Source organism: Gavialis gangeticus, unplaced genomic scaffold (genome assembly GCF_001723915.1).
Source record: "Gavialis gangeticus isolate Ggan-Ray unplaced genomic scaffold, GavGan_comp1, whole genome shotgun sequence".
Lineage (NCBI taxonomy): Eukaryota > Metazoa > Chordata > Crocodylia > Gavialidae > Gavialis > Gavialis gangeticus.
The window spans coordinates 22321115-22338133 of record NW_017729003.1 but is presented as its reverse complement, the minus strand read 5'-3'; the positions used below and the strand labels follow the sequence as shown (position 1 = coordinate 22338133).

At 45.0% G+C, this 17019-nt stretch overlaps 1 protein-coding gene across 1 annotated transcript in view; it reads right to left on the bottom strand.

The window, feature by feature from the left end:
* Positions 1–17019, bottom strand: part of TMEM26 (transmembrane protein 26) — a 62255-nt gene that overhangs the window by 35736 nt on the left and 9500 nt on the right. The gene's annotated exons all lie outside the window — the stretch shown is intronic.

Sequence of the window (17019 nt, the reverse complement as noted above, 5' to 3'; positions counted from 1 at the left end):
GATAAAATTCACTATCCAGAGAAAGGCAAACACTATACCTAGCAGGACACAGGTGCTAAACTTTAAAAAGGTTGACTTTAATAGGCTCAGGGGATTGGTTGGCAGGGTACTAGGAACCAAGAGCCTAGATGCTTTGGGGGTCCAGGATGGGTGGTCATTCCTCAAGGATACCATTCTTTGGGCTCAGAGTGAGACAATCCTGCGGCAGAGGAAGGGGGGAAAAGGGGCCAGGAAGCCCCTTTGGCTAACCAGGGTAATCCAGGATACCTTAAGGGCAAAAAAAGAAGCATACAGGGAGTGGAAGCAGGGGGTAGCTAGCGAGGAGGAGTACACTTCCTTGGCCCGCACCTGCAGGGAGTCAGTGAGGCAGGCCAAGGCAGCTCTAGAACTCAGGCTAGCGGCAGGGATTAAGAACAATAAGAAGTATTTCTTTAGGTACGTTGGGAGCAAAAAGAGGGTGAAGGATAGCATAGAACCCCTACAGGACAGGCAGGGAGGCTTAGTGACAGATAGCAGGGACAAGGCAGAGCTCTTCAATGAGTTTTTTGCCTCTGTCTTCTTAAATAGGAATCTAGATGAACCCTCAATATGCATCATGGACACCAGCAAGGGGAACATCAGCTGACCAACGGTCAGTGCCAACATGGTAAAAGGACACTTGGAGGGACTGGACATGTTCAAATCACTGGGACTGGAGGGACTCCACCCATGGGTATTGAAGGAATTTGCGAGTGTCATAGCAGAACCACTAGCAAGGATATATGAGCACTCATGGTGCTTGGGTCAGGTCTTGGAGGATTGGAAGAGGCCCTATGAAGGAAGGCTAAGGGACCTTAACCTCTTCAGCCTTGCCAAGAGAAGACTGAGGGGGGACCTTTGGTGGCATACAAGTTCATAAGGGGAGAACAACATGAAGTAGGCAATGTTTACCAGGGCACCCCCTGGAACAACAAGGAACAATGACCATAAGCTACTGAAGAGTAGGTTTAGACTGGACATTAGAAAAAAGTTCTTCATGATCAGGGTTGCCAGAATCTGGAATGGGCTTCCAAAGGAGGTGGTGCTTGCCCATCCTTGTGGATCTTGAAGAGGAGACTGGATAGGCACCTGGCTGGGATTACATGATCCCAGGTTTGGTGACCCTTTTCTTGCCTGCCAGGGACAGGGGGTAGGACTAGATGGCCCACTGAAGTCCCTTCTGACCCTAGAATCTATGAATCGCCAAAAAAACAGCAGATAAAGGAGGAGCTATAATTATCCTTCACCATGAAGACTCATAAACGAAGTCAACAGACAACTCTCTGACACTACCTACTATGAAAACCTAGAGGAAGATCCTTTTCACCTCAAAGTAAAACCCACCATTACATCATTTCCATCTGAACTACAAGAAAACCTTCATACCCTAATCCCTCCACTACCCAATCCAGGTACATTTTACATGCTTTATAAGATCCACAAACAAGGGAACCCCAGTAAATCTATAATTTCCAACCATGGAACTCTAACTGAAGAAATATCAGGTTTCAACAAATCCATCCTCAAGCCTCCTGTCACCCAAAGACCAAGTTTTATCCAAGATACAACAGACTTTCTGTGAAAACTCAAAAACACTGACCCCCTTCCCAACAATACCCTCCTAACCACCATGGATGTCAACAGCTTATATACCAACATCCCAGACCAGATAGCATCCAAGCCTGCCTCACCTCTACAAGAGCAAGATTACAATTCAGAGTACAGATATCAAGATATTACTGAACTTTTACATTTCACCCTCACATACAACAACTTCAGTTTCAACTACCAATGCTTCTTCCAGACCACGGGCACAGCAATGGGCACCAAAATGGCCTCACAATATGCCAACCTGAAAGAAGAATTCTTTAAGTACTGCACCATCAAATCCATGCTATACTTGAGATATATAGATGATGTCTTCATCATTTGGACTGAAAACCTACAGTTTCTGAATGATTTCCATCACAATTTCAACAATCATCACCTCACCATCAGACTCTCTCTTGAACACTCTAACATCATGATCAATATCTAAAATGGTAAGATACAAACCACCATATGCACAAAACCCATGGACCAACATGCATATCTTCACAGAACCAGCAATCTCCCTAAACCAGGGGCAGGCAATTATTTCAGGTGGAGGGACACTTACCTAGTTTTGGCAAGCTGTTGAAGGCCCCATGGGTAGCCCAGCCCCTTAACAGGTGGCCCGTCCCCTGGTCACCATCTTGGGACCAATGTCCCAATGTCTTGGGACCAATGTCTTAGGGCCAGCACCAGTAGGATGCAGGCTGGCAGGGGTCTGTGGAGCCAGGCTGGGCTGCACCAGGACGGAGAGGGGGGAGCTGGCCCAGCTCCATAGAGACCCTACTAGCAGGGACCTTCTACCCCTGTCATCCTGCTCTGGGCCCTGCTGGTGCTGCCCCTGAGATACTGGGGTGGGCCCCATGCTCCCATGCCCACTTATTCCCAGTGCCCCCCCAGCCCCGCAGTACAGACAGGGGGCATTGCACAGCCCTGACCCCATTCTCCCTGGCAGGGAAGGAGCTGGTGCGGAGCATGCAGAAAAGCAGCCCCTTGCCTGCCTCGTGGCCGGTGCTCCCTGCTGCAGCTGCTCGCAGCCCACGTGGTGCTGTCCTGAGCAGGCACAGGCAGCCCTATGTGGGCTGGGAGCAACAGTAGTGTGGGACGTGGCCACGGAGTGGGGGATGGGCTGCTTTTCCCATGCTCAGCACCAGATTATAACCTGGCCCTATGCCAGCTCTGGGCTTGCCTGTCGGGGCTGTGCATGGAGGCAGAAGCTGAAGCCCCCACACTTGCCACACTGGGCAGTGTTTGGTGCTGCTGCTGCTGTTGCTGCTGCTTGGCTGGAGCTCGCACACTGGACAGCCCAGAGGCAGCAGTGGCAGCCTCACAGCAGCCTACTGCAGCGCAAGATCTGGGTGGACAACAGCAGCAAATGCTGCCCAGCACGGCAAGTGGGCAGGCTGCAGCTTCTGACACTGGCACAGCCCTGACGGGTGAGCCTGGAGGCAGTACAGGGCCAGGTTACAAGCTGGTACTGAGCTCAGGGGAAAAGTGGCCCCTTGCTTGCCCCATGGCTGGTGCCCCATACTGCAGCTGCTCGCAACGTGCATCGGGATGCCTGTGCCTGCTCAGGACAGCCCCGCATGGGTTGCGAGTGGCTGCAGCAGGGAGCACTGGCCACAGGGTGGGGGTGGGGCCACTTTTCCCCATGCTCCACACCAGCTCCTTCCCTGCCCTTCCCCCTCCCCCTTACCTGACCTTCCCTGCCAGGGCAGCCACTTGGTCCCAGGCCAGAAGCCCCTGCTGCAGCTTCCAGCTGGGGGGCGGGGCCAGGTGGGTCCTGCTGTTGCAGGAGCCTGCTGAGGATTCCCCTGGGTCCTACTGCTCCTGTATCCTGTCATTTTTGACAGGAACCAAGGACAGATACGTTTTAATTTTCAAAAAAATTTTAGGGGCCCCACGGGCTGGATAGAATGGCCTTGCAGGCTGGATCTGGCCCACAGGCCATATATTGCCCACCCCTGCCCTAAACACACCAAAAAAGCTATAATTTACAGACAAGCTCTCCAATACCACCCAATTTCCACTGAGAAGAATTCCTGCAGTAGTCATTTCACAAATCTCAAAAGGGCTTTCACCCAGCAAGGACACTCCTCTAGAGAGATAGACTGCAATTTTGAAAGAGCCAAAGAATTGCTGCAGTACAAAAAGAAAATCCCCACAAATTGCACGCCATTAGTTATGACATACCATCCTTCCTTGGAACCTGTATAGAAAATCCTCAAACAACTGCCACTCATACTAGAAGAAGACCCAATTCTTAAAGAGATCTTTCTAGAACCACCCATCCTAGCCTGTAAACAAGAAACAAACCTTGATAATCTCATCACCAGAAGCAAACTTCCTATGACCCAGACCACACCAAATGGAACCAGACCATGCCAGGACAAGAAATGTAAAACCTGCCAAAACATCTCCACCAATCCCACAATAATGACACCCCACAACAGAAACATCACCGTTCCTGGACCTTACACCTGCACCTACAGAAATGTAATGTATCTTGTCCAATGCATCAAATGCCCAGACAGAAAATACCTAGGAGAAACCAAGCAACAACTGCGTACCAGAATTAATGTAGTTGTTGTTCGGTGAACCAAAGAACTATTAAAGAAAATTATCCAACTACCTGTGAATCACTCCCTTTCTGATCTCTCAGTTATAACGCTCAAAGGGAACTTAAAATACCTTTTGTACATGTGCCTACGAAATTCACTTCATAAATCTACTGGATACAAAAAATCATGGACTGAATATAGAGACTGGATTTATGATACATTACAAGCTGCATGACATCTAATACACCAGGTAACCTGTTTTTTAGCTGATGTCCTGCATTCCTTCATGCTTTCCCCTCACTCCTCTCCCCCTGCCATCTCTACTCTGTCTTCCAAACTTCCACTCATTTGCATCTTCACAGACATCTGTTTACCCTAGCTTTTTTTCTATCTGGGAGACCTCAGAACAGCATCAGTGCCTGTTTTCCATACTGGGGAAGCCAACGCATGGTGGCAGAATCTTAGAGGGAGTGGTAATTTATGGGTGTCTGCAGTCCTTTTCAGTAAAATAGAAGTTTTTTCTAAGATACCTGCCCACTGAAATTTTCCCCAACCCTGGTCAGAGGCCTAACAGAAATATTCCCTTTTGTGGGGACCAATGTGATAGGTAGTCGATGTGCTGCTGTGCATTTCATCTACCGTATCACCTCTTGCTTAGTGAGTCCAGTTTTAGAGTGAAACATCTGCCAAGTTTTGATTTTACTCTGTATATCCAGTCTGTTTGCAGCTCCATAAAGCATTCTTGCAGACTTCCTCTGACCAAAATGTAATGGGTAGTGGGCCTGTACATGATCATGGTGACAACTAATCTGGGGACAGACTTGACCTATACATTTTAGAGGAGGGTTTATTTCAAGGCACCTGTTTGTTATCTGGTACTATCTGGGAGAATTTTTGTCTAAGTATTCTGGTCATTTTATTTCTCCTTTTCCTATCAGCTCCTTCAGAAAAATGAAAGAATAGACTATTTCTTTTTGTTGAGAGACCATTTTTATGTTATAAGCAAACTAAATGTAATATATGAGATGTCAGGAATAATTAAGATACACATATGGTGCCATTTATCTCCTTAGAGAAGAAAAGCATATATTTGAACTCTCACTGAGTGCATAAGATAAGAAAAGTAATGAAGGTAAAAACCATAAAGCCATTGAACCTTGGTGAACACATCTTCCTTGAATAGGATACCTTGTATTTATATATTGTTACAGAGCAGCAAACTAATGCTCAGTGGCTTTTTTCCAGCATGGTCCCTGCAACAGACTATTTTAAAATCTTCCTCACAGTTCCTGAGACTTTTTCCTGTTCCTGTTTCTGACAGACCAAATGATTTACATCCCATCTAGCCACTTCTCCCAGTATCCCATTATTCTATAAACTAGTTCAAGGCACAATTTTCTGCACCTATTAGAATATTTCTATAGTGTGCTAAGAAAATGTATGCATCACAATGGATACCAGCAAATAGACAATGCATTCCAGCAAATGCTTGTATTTCAGATTCTACTTTTTCACTTTAGAATGGAGAATAAGTGAAGTACCTCAGATACTATTGTGTGCAGCACCTGTGGGAAAAGCTGACTTTTGATTGTGATTGCTGTAAATAAAAGGAACACCTTCCTCTATAATCTGGAAACTTGGGAAAAAGTGTGTTTGTGCATTTGTGAATGTATGTGTCTTAATAGTAAAGCCTTTTATGTTAGACGCTAGAGTTACTAAGAGTTGCGTTTGTGTGGATGAATTATCTACTGCTCTCGATACAATTATGGAAGTAGCTAAAAATGTCCCCAACATCAGCGAAATAGCCATTATAACAGACATTGCTGAGCACCACACAAAAGGAAAACTTGGGAGCAAAGACATCATTTGGCAGGCAGCAAAGAATATGTCTCTTCTCACATGGTGGGAGGGATACTGTAACACCTGGCTGTTGTCCAGGATTGCTCTAAGGATCCTAAGTATTCCACCAACAGCAACTTCTTGTGAATGGAACTGGAAGGCTTTCAGCTCAACCAAGACAAAGAAGAGGAATAGACTAACAGATGAATGCATTGTACTGCTAAACTTGTTTCTATTTCTCAAAATTTCTTACTTCTTGAGAATGAGTCAGAAGCGCAATTCATGAAAAAGATGCTGTGTGATGATAAGTTGCCCTTGCCTGTAGACTCATTGGTAAAAACATCCCTTTTCAGAAAAGAATGTGGTTCAAGTAGTTCTGAATCACATTTTTCTCAAGTTGATTCTGAAATGGAACTAATAAGTCGTGCAAATGATTCTATAGATAGTGACAGTGAAACTGGAGGTGCTGCAATGACCTCAGTGGAAGAGAGTTAAACTCTGTTGAAGTAGATGAGTGGGCAACCATGGTATATCATTCACAGTTCTTCAGGTGTGCTAAAATTAGTGTGTCAGCAGTTTTCAGTTCCTTCATTTTTTTCTTAAATTTAAACAAACAATGTAAAGTAAGTACATGCTATTGTGCATTGTCTTTACATTTTTACAAGTATTCTAATAAAAACAATTTATTTCCACATAAAGATTTGAATTTGTTTGAATATAACATTTAAACCACATTGAGTGTGCTGTATTCAATTTATTTCCTAATCAAATATTTCAGGTCAAAAACTTGTGGCTATTGGGACATTACTATATATAATTCAAATAAACATGCTAAATCAGATCACACTCTATTTAGGGCATTGGAAAATTTTCCAGAAAACCCACATCTCTGGGGACAAGACGCAGAAAAAACTGAAACAATGATAACCCCCCAAACTGGACCTCTTATATGGGAGTTATAATATGAAATCCCCCACACAGCAGTTTGTCAGTTTAGCTGCACAGTTTAGCTTGCAGGACCCAGAGCTGGCCATCAGCCTAATACTTGGCATCACCACTGTTCCACTAAGTAGATCAAAGTGGTAAGAAGACGATAGAAATGGTAGCTATTGTTTCCCTAGCCTGTGGAGCAAACTGTATGAACTGTCCTCCTGCTCTACCACTATCACATGGCACTTTGCACCTGGCCTTGTACCATCTACACCAGAAGAGCAGCAACAGTCCAGTGGCAGACTGATGGTGGGGGGGAGAGAGGGGGCCATGGCCCCCGGGCCCTGGCCTGGTGGGGTTGCCAGCCGGGCCCTTCAGAGTCCTTATCGCACATGTTACTAAGGCTGGCCTGTCCTTTCTGGGAGACCGGTGGCCGTTGATGGCAGCTGTGAGAGCTGGTGGTGGCAGCTGCATTTGTTGTGTTACCCACCTACCTGCCCTGTGCGTTGGATGTTTAGTTACCTGTTCCAGCCAGAATTTTGGCTGCCACCCCTCCCTACATGTCCGGTGTGCTGGGACTTTAATTTCTTTCTTGGCTGAAACAGGTAACCAAACAGGACCGGGGTGGGAAACTAAGTTTTGCTATGAGAAGGATGGCGGGGGGGGAGGGGGCGCAAATACACACATTGGCCCCCGGTGCTGGAGACCCACAGTACATCACTGCACAAGTCCCTAGGAGCCAGGCATAGATGCAGTATGAGACCTGTCCCTCTTATTTCTTGTTGCTTCCAGCATAAGATGTGGAAGAAAGAAGCAGCAGTCCCCACTAGTTGAAGGAAAGGGGAAGGGAATGTTTATAATCTTCTCAGTTGTCCCCAGTTAAGCTCTTTCTCCTCCAGGCTTAGAAGTTGTCTCTGTTGCTCCTGATCCCTTCAAAGCTGTACCATGGCTAGCAAGGGAGTCCACTGTTGTGCTAGGGCTGAATGCTTTCTGATTTGGGTTCCTTTTAAAGCTACTTGTGTTTTAATGTAGGCTTTTCTCCTTCTGCTAGGCTGTTTCTTAAGCATTTGGTCTGAATTGCTCTCCTTAGGGCAGGGACCATGTCCTTTCTGACTATGTGGGCAAATAGTGGAAAACCATATTTGCAAACTTATTAATTTAATTAAAACTCTTACTTAGATTTACTTCTGCTTGTACCTTGGTTTGGTTTGTTTCTCTTGAATATTTATTAAACTTGAGTTTGTTCATTTGAAAGTCTTGAGGAGCGCCCTTAATTTTACACAGCACATATGCATGTGAATGGGTGTATTTGTGAAAGCTGTATTTGCCCAGCCAATCTATACATTATACACATGCAATTACTTAGTGGGAATATGACAAGAAAAATTGAATAAGTTTCTTAGGCTGCCAATAAATGAGGCTTACATGTTGCTTTGCTGTTCAGTCAAGAAGCAACACGATAATTCTTGAATATTGGCTCTGTGTACACAGCTAAATAAAGTTCTTTGCTATGCAAAAAAAGGACAGGAAAAGATTTTAAGTATCCTAATAGTTTCTGTGCCAACTTGTGTTTTGTGTTTCTCTTCCTGAAGTGAGATTGGACTTTTCAATAATTTCTTCACATGTTCCTCATATTTATAATCATTAAGGCTAAGGATTGAAGTTACACATAAACCAGTTTAAGTGATTGGAAACTGGTTTAAACTTTTAATGGAACAGAAGTTCAGTGTACATAAACCACTTTCAAAATGGCCAAAACCAGTTAAAAATAAATCTGGACAGATGTAGTATCAGATTTAACTAATTTAGATCAAACCAGTTTATGGAACTTCTGTCCCAGATCACTTCCTGGTTCAAATTTAACTCACAGTCCCCCAGCATCCCAGAATACTTTGCAGTTCTGGGCTGTGCTGTCTGCTCCAGTAGAGCAGGGACTGCCCCACCCTTCTTCTCCCTAGCCTGCTTCCTGCCTATGCCCATTAGCCCATAGGGACAGGGGAGGGGTGGAACAGACCCCTAGACTGCCCTAGATTGGGTCTACATAGTGTGCGAGGGGTAGGGAAAGCTCCCATGGTGGGGGGTTTCACCCCTCCACAGCTCTCCTCTAGCCAGGGGCAACCTGTGGAGCTGAGGGAATTTCCTACCTCCCTCTCCCCTGCACAGCTGCTTTCCTTAGCTACTGCCACAGGAGAAAGGGCAAGCAGCTACATGTCTTAGGCAAGCACCTGCATTGGAGGGGAAGAATTTCTCTCCGCTCCCTGAGCCTGCCCTGGGCTATCCCTGAGACTTACAATGGCTGAAGCAAGCAGCTGTGGGGTTTGGGAGGAGAAGAATTTCCCTCAGCTCCCTGGGGCTGCCCCAGGCTGGAAGACCTTAGGCTGGGGTGGGAGGAAGCCTCCAGAGGTGAGGGCTCCCTGATACCTCCATGCTGGATTGTATGGGCAAGCATCCAGCCTAAAGGGCTCCTTCTCCCTCCATCCTGTGGCAGAGGCTGAAGCAATCAGCAGCTGGAGAGGGGGAAGGGGGGAATTATCCTCAGCATCCCAGGGCTGCCTGGGCTGGGAACCCAATGGGGGGGAACCCCCTGAGGTGGAGGCTCCCTCAAGGTGGGCCAGCACCTGGACAGGGACTCCTCAACCCCCTGTGGGTGGATAGCATGGGGTTGGGGGCATGTGCTGGGGAGCCAATCAGGGATGGCCCCACTTGGCTGGGTTTGCAAATGCCAGAGAGCTGGGGGATGTGCTCTAGCACCCCTCACCTAATGGCCTGGGTCAGTGCAAGCCTCCCCCTGCCTTTCCCAATTGAAAACTGAGTGGCAGTTCATTTAGTTATCAGTTCAATATATGCAGTTTAGGAGAAGCTGTGTAGATTTAATCAGTTCTGCCTTAGGCTTTTTGACTGTCTGTACTTAGCCCAAGTCATTCAATTAAGAAACAAAAACTATACCATTTGACTTATTGGACCATTTACACAGCTCAGATTACAAAGTTGAACACTCAGATGACCAATATTGTGAGAATTCCCATTTTGACTATGGATATGCAAATAAAAATCAAGAATCAAATTCTGTATTTACTCAAATATAAGATGATGCTGAATATAAGATAATTAGATTCTATATATGGAAAAATATAAATGTTATAGAATCTAATCAATGGAGGTTTGCCTTGAAATTGTTTCTCTCCCACTGCCACAGCAAGGAAAATAAATCTGGTGGGGGGCAGGGCAGGTGATCCCTTCTCCCCCCTAACTTCTTTCCCCTGCAGCCCTCCTCCACTCCTAACTGTCAGACACTGCTCTTTCTGAGCACATGTAATGGAGGGGTAAATCTGAAAATGCTACCTTAAAATAGACAGGCCTGTAATAATTGGCATATAGACAAATTACTACGGGCACCCATAAACTTAGTTCATCTAGAATTGATGCATTTTACCTTTTTTTGAAACAGCTTCAGGTTTTTGCACAGGTGCATCATAAAAGACTTTTAAGCAGCACTTCTATACCTACTTATATATAGCACAAACTTTAAAAAAAAATTTTTTTAAGGAAAATGTTTCATGCCCCAGGTAAAATTAGTCAGATCAGTTCTGAATTTTTTGAATCATTTAAAAACATCATGTGGCCCTACTACTGGCAGGTATCCTCCACCCCAGACTTTTCATCCTGGGATTTCAGATACTTCCAGATCCTTTGGCAGGCATCCTATGTGCAGGCCCAGAGGTTTGGGGTTCAAATGCCCCCAAGTTTCGCTTTCCCTCAGCCATATGGCAGCAGGAGCAAGCTAGGGAGATGTCTCCCATTTCCATAAAGTCAGCATCTAGCTGAGATCCTCCCACTGGAAGCTGGCCAGTGGGAAGCTCTCATAGGAAGGCTCTCACAGGCTGTCATAGGCTCTCATAGGAAGTCCTGACTGCAAATAGACAGGGGTGCAGCCTCCACTTCACAAAGCCATTTTTAAGGCACCTACTTGGTCAGGGTACTTCCCCCTGCCACCTTCATGATCATGGCATTTCCCCTGCCAGGTAGTACAAACTTTTTTCTTTTTTTCCTTTGAAGGAAACATATTTGTGTTACAAGTCAAATAAGGCAAATCATTTCCAAACCTGTGAGTTATTCAAGAATCAAATGTAGCCTTACTACCAGCAAACATCTTCCACCCCCGCTTGGGGCTTCAGATGCTTCCAGATCCTTTGGTAGGCATTCCACATGCAGATCCAAGACCAGAAGCTTGGGGTTCAGATGCCTCCGAGTTTTGCTTGCCCACAGCTGTATGGCCACAGGAGCAAGCTAGGGAGGAGTCTCCCATTTCCATAAAGTGGGCATAAAGCCAAGATCTTCCCACTGGAAGTGAAAGTGGGAGACTAAATATGTATTACCTCCACCTGGGTACTACTTCTTGCCAGAAAAATGGTTATCCCCTGCCAGTAGGAAAACCACCTTATCAGTCACAGCGTTCCCCCTGCCTGGTAGTATAAACTATTCATGATATTAGTCTAAAGCCAAAGGCTTATGATTTACTACATAGTTCATTGAGCTGGGCCCCACCAGAGTACACAGCATTTCAAACCATGGCAACCCCACAGTTCACCACTGCTCAGTATGTATGCATACTCCAGATACCCCCCAAAATAATCCATATGCTAATTAGTCCCCAATCATGACTGGAACCAGGTATTCTTGTCATAAGTCCTGGGAACCTCCAAAAATGTACATGCAGTTGAGGTGCAGGGCAACCTGGTCTGGCTTTACCTCATGGGGGTGGGGGGAGAAGAGGGCACACAAATCATATGCAACAGGCTGAGGGATAAGGGTGAAACAGAGAGATTCTGGGTAAACTCTTTGGGGTCCCATTTGGTGATGTTTGCCACACATTCAAGGCTGGTGAAGAAACAGGAATCACTGTATATGAGGAAGAATGGCACAGCTTAGTTGTAGGAGTGAAGAGGAAATAAAAATGTATTGCCAGTGTTGTGGCTCACCATGACTTGAAAAACCATAAATGCTGAGGCGGACTGAGCACAATGGGTACTGCCATATATATTGTTCATATGAGTAGTTTTGGCCCCAAGCGGAGAGGGGCATGGCTGGTTCTGGCTGGTGTTGACCATGTTTTGCAGTATCTTCAGGCTCAGTGTCAGTTCCCTGTGAAGGGAACACCTGCCCATTTTTAATGGCCCCCAAAAATGGTTTCCAACTGTATGTTTGCCCAATATGAGCCATGTGTTTTATAGTCTTTCTCAGCAGTGTTGGCTGCATTTAATCAACTTCATAGTTGGTTTCTATTACTGATCACATGCTGCTTTTGGCAGAAGTTTAATGATAGACAATAAACTTAATGAGGTTTCCTTGTATGCAGACCTACTACAGACCTCCTAACCAGAAACAAGAGCTGGAGCAGGAATTTACTAGGGAACTGGCTGAGGCTTCATGCTCTTGGTGCATGGTTGTCATGGGAGACTTCAACTATCCAGACATCTCATGGGAAGAGCACTCGGCAAAATCCGATTGGTCGCAAAGCTTCCTCACATGTATGGATGAGCTCTACCTGACTCAAGAAGTCTATGGCTGATGAGAGGCAAAGTGTTGTTAGACCTGGTACTGGCCAAAGGGGATGACATAGTCAGTGACCTAAGAATCGATGGAAAGCTGAGTGATAGTGACCATGAGCTGATCACCTTTACTATCCATTGCAAAGCTGGCAAGTCAGTCAGCAAAGCAGAAGTCCTCAACTTCAGGAAAGCTGACTTTGACAAGCTCAGGAGGTTCATTGTCAAGGTCCTAAGGGATCATGACTCGACTGAAAGAGGAGTCAAAGAGGAGTGCTTACTCCTCAAGGGAGTGATCCTGACAGCACAAGGGATAGCTATCCCATCTCGGAGCAAGGGTAGCAAAAGGATGCAGCAATCCCCTTAGCTCAGGAGGGAACTCGAGGACCTCCTACTCCTCAAAAGAGGGACTTATAAAGGATGGAAGGTTGGAATTATCACCAAGGTGGAGTACTCAGCACTGGTCTGTACCTTCAGGGAGTGGATCAGGAAAGCCAAGGCTGCAACCGAGCTCCATCTGGCTTCACATATCAAGGATAACAAAAAAATCCTTTTTCAGCTATGTAGGGAGTCAGAAAAAAATCATGGGTAACATTGGACCCCTGCTGAACCAAACACGACAGCTGATAACTGACACCCAGTAAAAGGCCAACCTGCTTAATGGGTGCTTCACGTCAGTCTTTCATCAGTCCAATGGGACCACCCTGCCTAGCAAGATACAGGACAGCCAGGGTGAAGGTATATTTATACCCAGCATCGGTGTTGATCTAGTAAAGGATCACCTTGAGTGGCTGGACACCTTCAAGTCAGCTAGTCCTGACAGATTACACCCTAGGGTACTCACGCAGCTGGCGAGTGTCATAGCTCAACCATTGGCAAAAATATTTGAAAATTCATGGTGCTCAAGTGAAGTACCTGAAGACTGGAATAAGGCCAATGTGGTACCCATCTTCAAGAAAGGGCAGAAAGTAGATCTCGGGAATTACAGGCCAATCAGCATGACCTCAATCCCTGGTAAGATTCTCAAGAAAATTATCAAGGAGGCCCTTCTGGACAAGCAGGCTGAGGGCAACATCCTGAGGGATAGCCAGCATGGGTTGCTTGACTAATTTCACCTTCTTCTATGACCAGGTGACATATCACCTGGACAAGGGAGAAGAGATTGATGTCATATATGTGGACTTTAAAAAAGCCTTTGATCTGGTGTCCCATGACCTCCTCATGGAAAAATTGGCCAGCTGTGGCCTTGGCTACACCACAGTCCGACGGCTGGGAAATTGGCTCTGAGGTCGGACCCAGAGAGTAGTGGTTGATGGCAGCAAGTCATTATGTCACTCTGTAACCAGTGGCATCCCTCAAGGCTCTGTCCTTGGACCGGCTCGCTTCAACATCTTTATCAATGATGTGGATATTGGTGTCAGAAGTGCACTGGCTAAGATTGCCAATGATCCTGAACTTTGGGGCATACTGTCCATACCCAAGGACAGGCTAGTGATCCAGGCTGACTTGGATAAGCTTAGTAAGTGGGTGAACACAAATCTGATGATGTTCAATCCTGATAAATGCAAGATACTCCACCTCAGGAAAAAGAACCCGCAGCATACTTACAGGCTCAGCAGTGCTACAGCACCACTGCTGAAAGAGACTTGGGGCTCATGATTGATGGGAAGCCGCAGCTGGTAAGGCAAACAAAACCCTGGGTTGCATCTATAGATGCTTCTCAAGTAAATCTCAGGATGTCATCCTCCCACTGTACTTGGCTTTGGTGAGGCTGCAGCTGGAGTACTGCATCCAGTTTTGAGCTCCACAATTCAGGAAGGATGTCAAGAAGTTTGAGAGAGTCTAGAGGAGAGCCACGTGCCTGATTAGAGGGCAAGAGAATAGGCCCTATGAAGAGAGGCTGAGAGCCATGGGACTCTTCAGTATGGAAAAGCAGAGGCTCAGAGGGGACCTGGTGGACAAGGGGTGTTCATCAGGATCTGGGAGAACACCTGTTTACCAGAGCGCCCCAAGGAAAAACTCCTACAAGACCATTTTAGGCTGACCATAAGAAAAAATTTCTTTACTGTCAGAGCCCAGAAGACCTGGAATAGACTCCCTCCAGATGTGGTGCAGGTACCTACTCTGGACTTATTCAAGAAATGCTTGGATGATCTTATTGGGGTCCTTTGACCCTAGCTGACTTCCTCCCCTGGGGCAGGGGGCTGGATTTCATGATTTTCAAGGTCCCTTCCAGCCCTAACATCTATGAAGTCTAAAAAAAATGTAAGATGAGGAGTATTTCCCCATGCTGATTGGGGAGGAACCTCATCTTATAATCAAGTAAATATGGTAATAAAGTTTCCACATGGAGTCATTTAACTAGCTGTATTCTAGACCCAATAATACAAAAATCAGAGTATCCTCAATTCCCACTGACAGCTGGAAGTTATGAGAATTTGGAGATCTTAGCAATTTCCTGGATTGTGGGATATATATTGGTGGCTATAGGAATGAAATTTCTTTTGGTGATGTCAGGATCTGTTGCTATAAAAATAAATGTGATGTAATTAATGCATTTTGCACTATGGTTTCCTTATAGGATTAAACATAAAGAGAAGCTGGGGTGTAAGGTAGGAAGAGGACATTTATTTAAGTATAGTTTTTTGTATGCAAAAAAGGTGGAGAAAGTCATGAAAAATGTGCTTTATTAGCAGTCTGATGTACAAGATTTTGATCATAAAATTCTAACTTAAAACAAAGAGCAGTGGTTGTCTCTGTGAGACTGACTGGATTCTTCTTAGTGTTCAGTTTAGAATAGTTTTAAATATTTTGGGGATAATTTTGTAATTTTTTTGTTTTTTACTACATTAGAAGTTTACCTCTCACACAGAAAAGCAGTCTAGTAACCTATGCTAATATGGGCTCCATGTCTGAATTTTGTGGCTACTCTTCTCCTCCCAGTCAGATGTACTTTCAGGAATAAGTTAGACTGTTCATTTGATATACTCCCTCTTTAATTCAGAGTAGCAGTATATCAATAAGGTACAAAATATGCCATGTTTTAACATCATTTTGGGAAATAAATTGCTGCCTTTGACTACAGAATTAGCTTGTTTTCTTGGAGCAGAGTTAACTATGACAAATGTTCTCAATATCTGCATTACCTGTCCATGAACGTTTAGGAAGGTTTGGCAAAACATGAAGTCAATGAATTCCTGCCGCTGTATTTAGAAAGAGCCTGAGGCATTTTCAGTGTAAACACAATTTTGAATATTTGATACTGCTTCTGTGTGATCTAACAATGTTTCAAAGTAGAAAATAAGGCAGCCAGATTGCTTTGATCTAATTTAAGTCTTTTTTTTCTATTGCTTTCAGTTAATGTGCCTCTCAGGTTCCTTTGAAGAAAATTTTAATGCAACTCATAGGGCCAAATCCTGATCTGAGCTAAGTCCTCTTACTGTCATTCTGAAAGCATTATGGAGATCTAAAGATGCCCTTTGTAGGGAGATGACAGCATCACCAGGTAATGAAGATCTGGGTTACCTGGTTCTTCCATGTTCTGCTCTCATAAAGGGGATGCCAGGGGAGAAGGAACAGTAAGGCTGCTCTAAACTCTGTTGGCAGAGGCTGGGGCTCATGCAGAATTGGCTCTAGGACTGGGGACTAATCTCTACCTGGTGCTGCAGACAGTAGTCATGATTCAGTCCTTTACATCTAATATTACATCTAATAATGCCCTCTTTCTGGCCTAACAGATCTCAAATTCTCTTCTACATGGTACAGCAGCTTCAGCTCCCATCCCAGAGTAAACTAGTGATTACAGCACTCTCCAGGGAGATGTGTCTGAATCACCTCATGCAGAGGGGATAAATGAACATGGATCTTTTTCATCCTAGGCAAGTGCTCTAAACCCCAGGCTATTATATAGAAGGGGGCAAACTCCTCTTCATCTGGCTGAAAAGAAAGTGGTAGCCACCACTCTATGTTACACTCAGGCACGATCTATTAACACCTTCCAGATTTAGCATCTCAATGCAGAGCAACTCCTATATTTCAGGAATTCAACTGGAATGAACTGGGCACTAAGCTGCTTGGCTCTGTTAAGAATGTGGTGTTTTGGGGCATGAGAAAAAGCAGAATTTTAGGTACTGGGTCTGGTTTATGGTAAAATAGTCGAGCACCCGTGGACTTCAAGCACCTTCAAGTTAGGTGGTAGCAGTGAAGAGGATTGCAGTTTTAGGTTTAGGTTGCATCTGACCCTTTGCCTTTATTTACACTCTTATTTCAGGGATTTCAAACTGTTTCACAAAGGGTAGTAAGTATCCAGTACCCTTTTCCAGGCAAACAGAGGCAAAGACAACATTACTTGCTTAAAGTTAAAAAGTGTCTCCGTGGTAGAGCTAGAAACAGAATCGAGTTCTAGTTCTATTATGTCCCAGTCCCATCTCTATATATTTATTTAGGTGAGTAGTAGATCTGGATACTGAGGACCTCTATTTATTTACAAAGGGCAAAAGTAAATTAATCTCTGGCCAGTGCAAGGGCTGCAAACC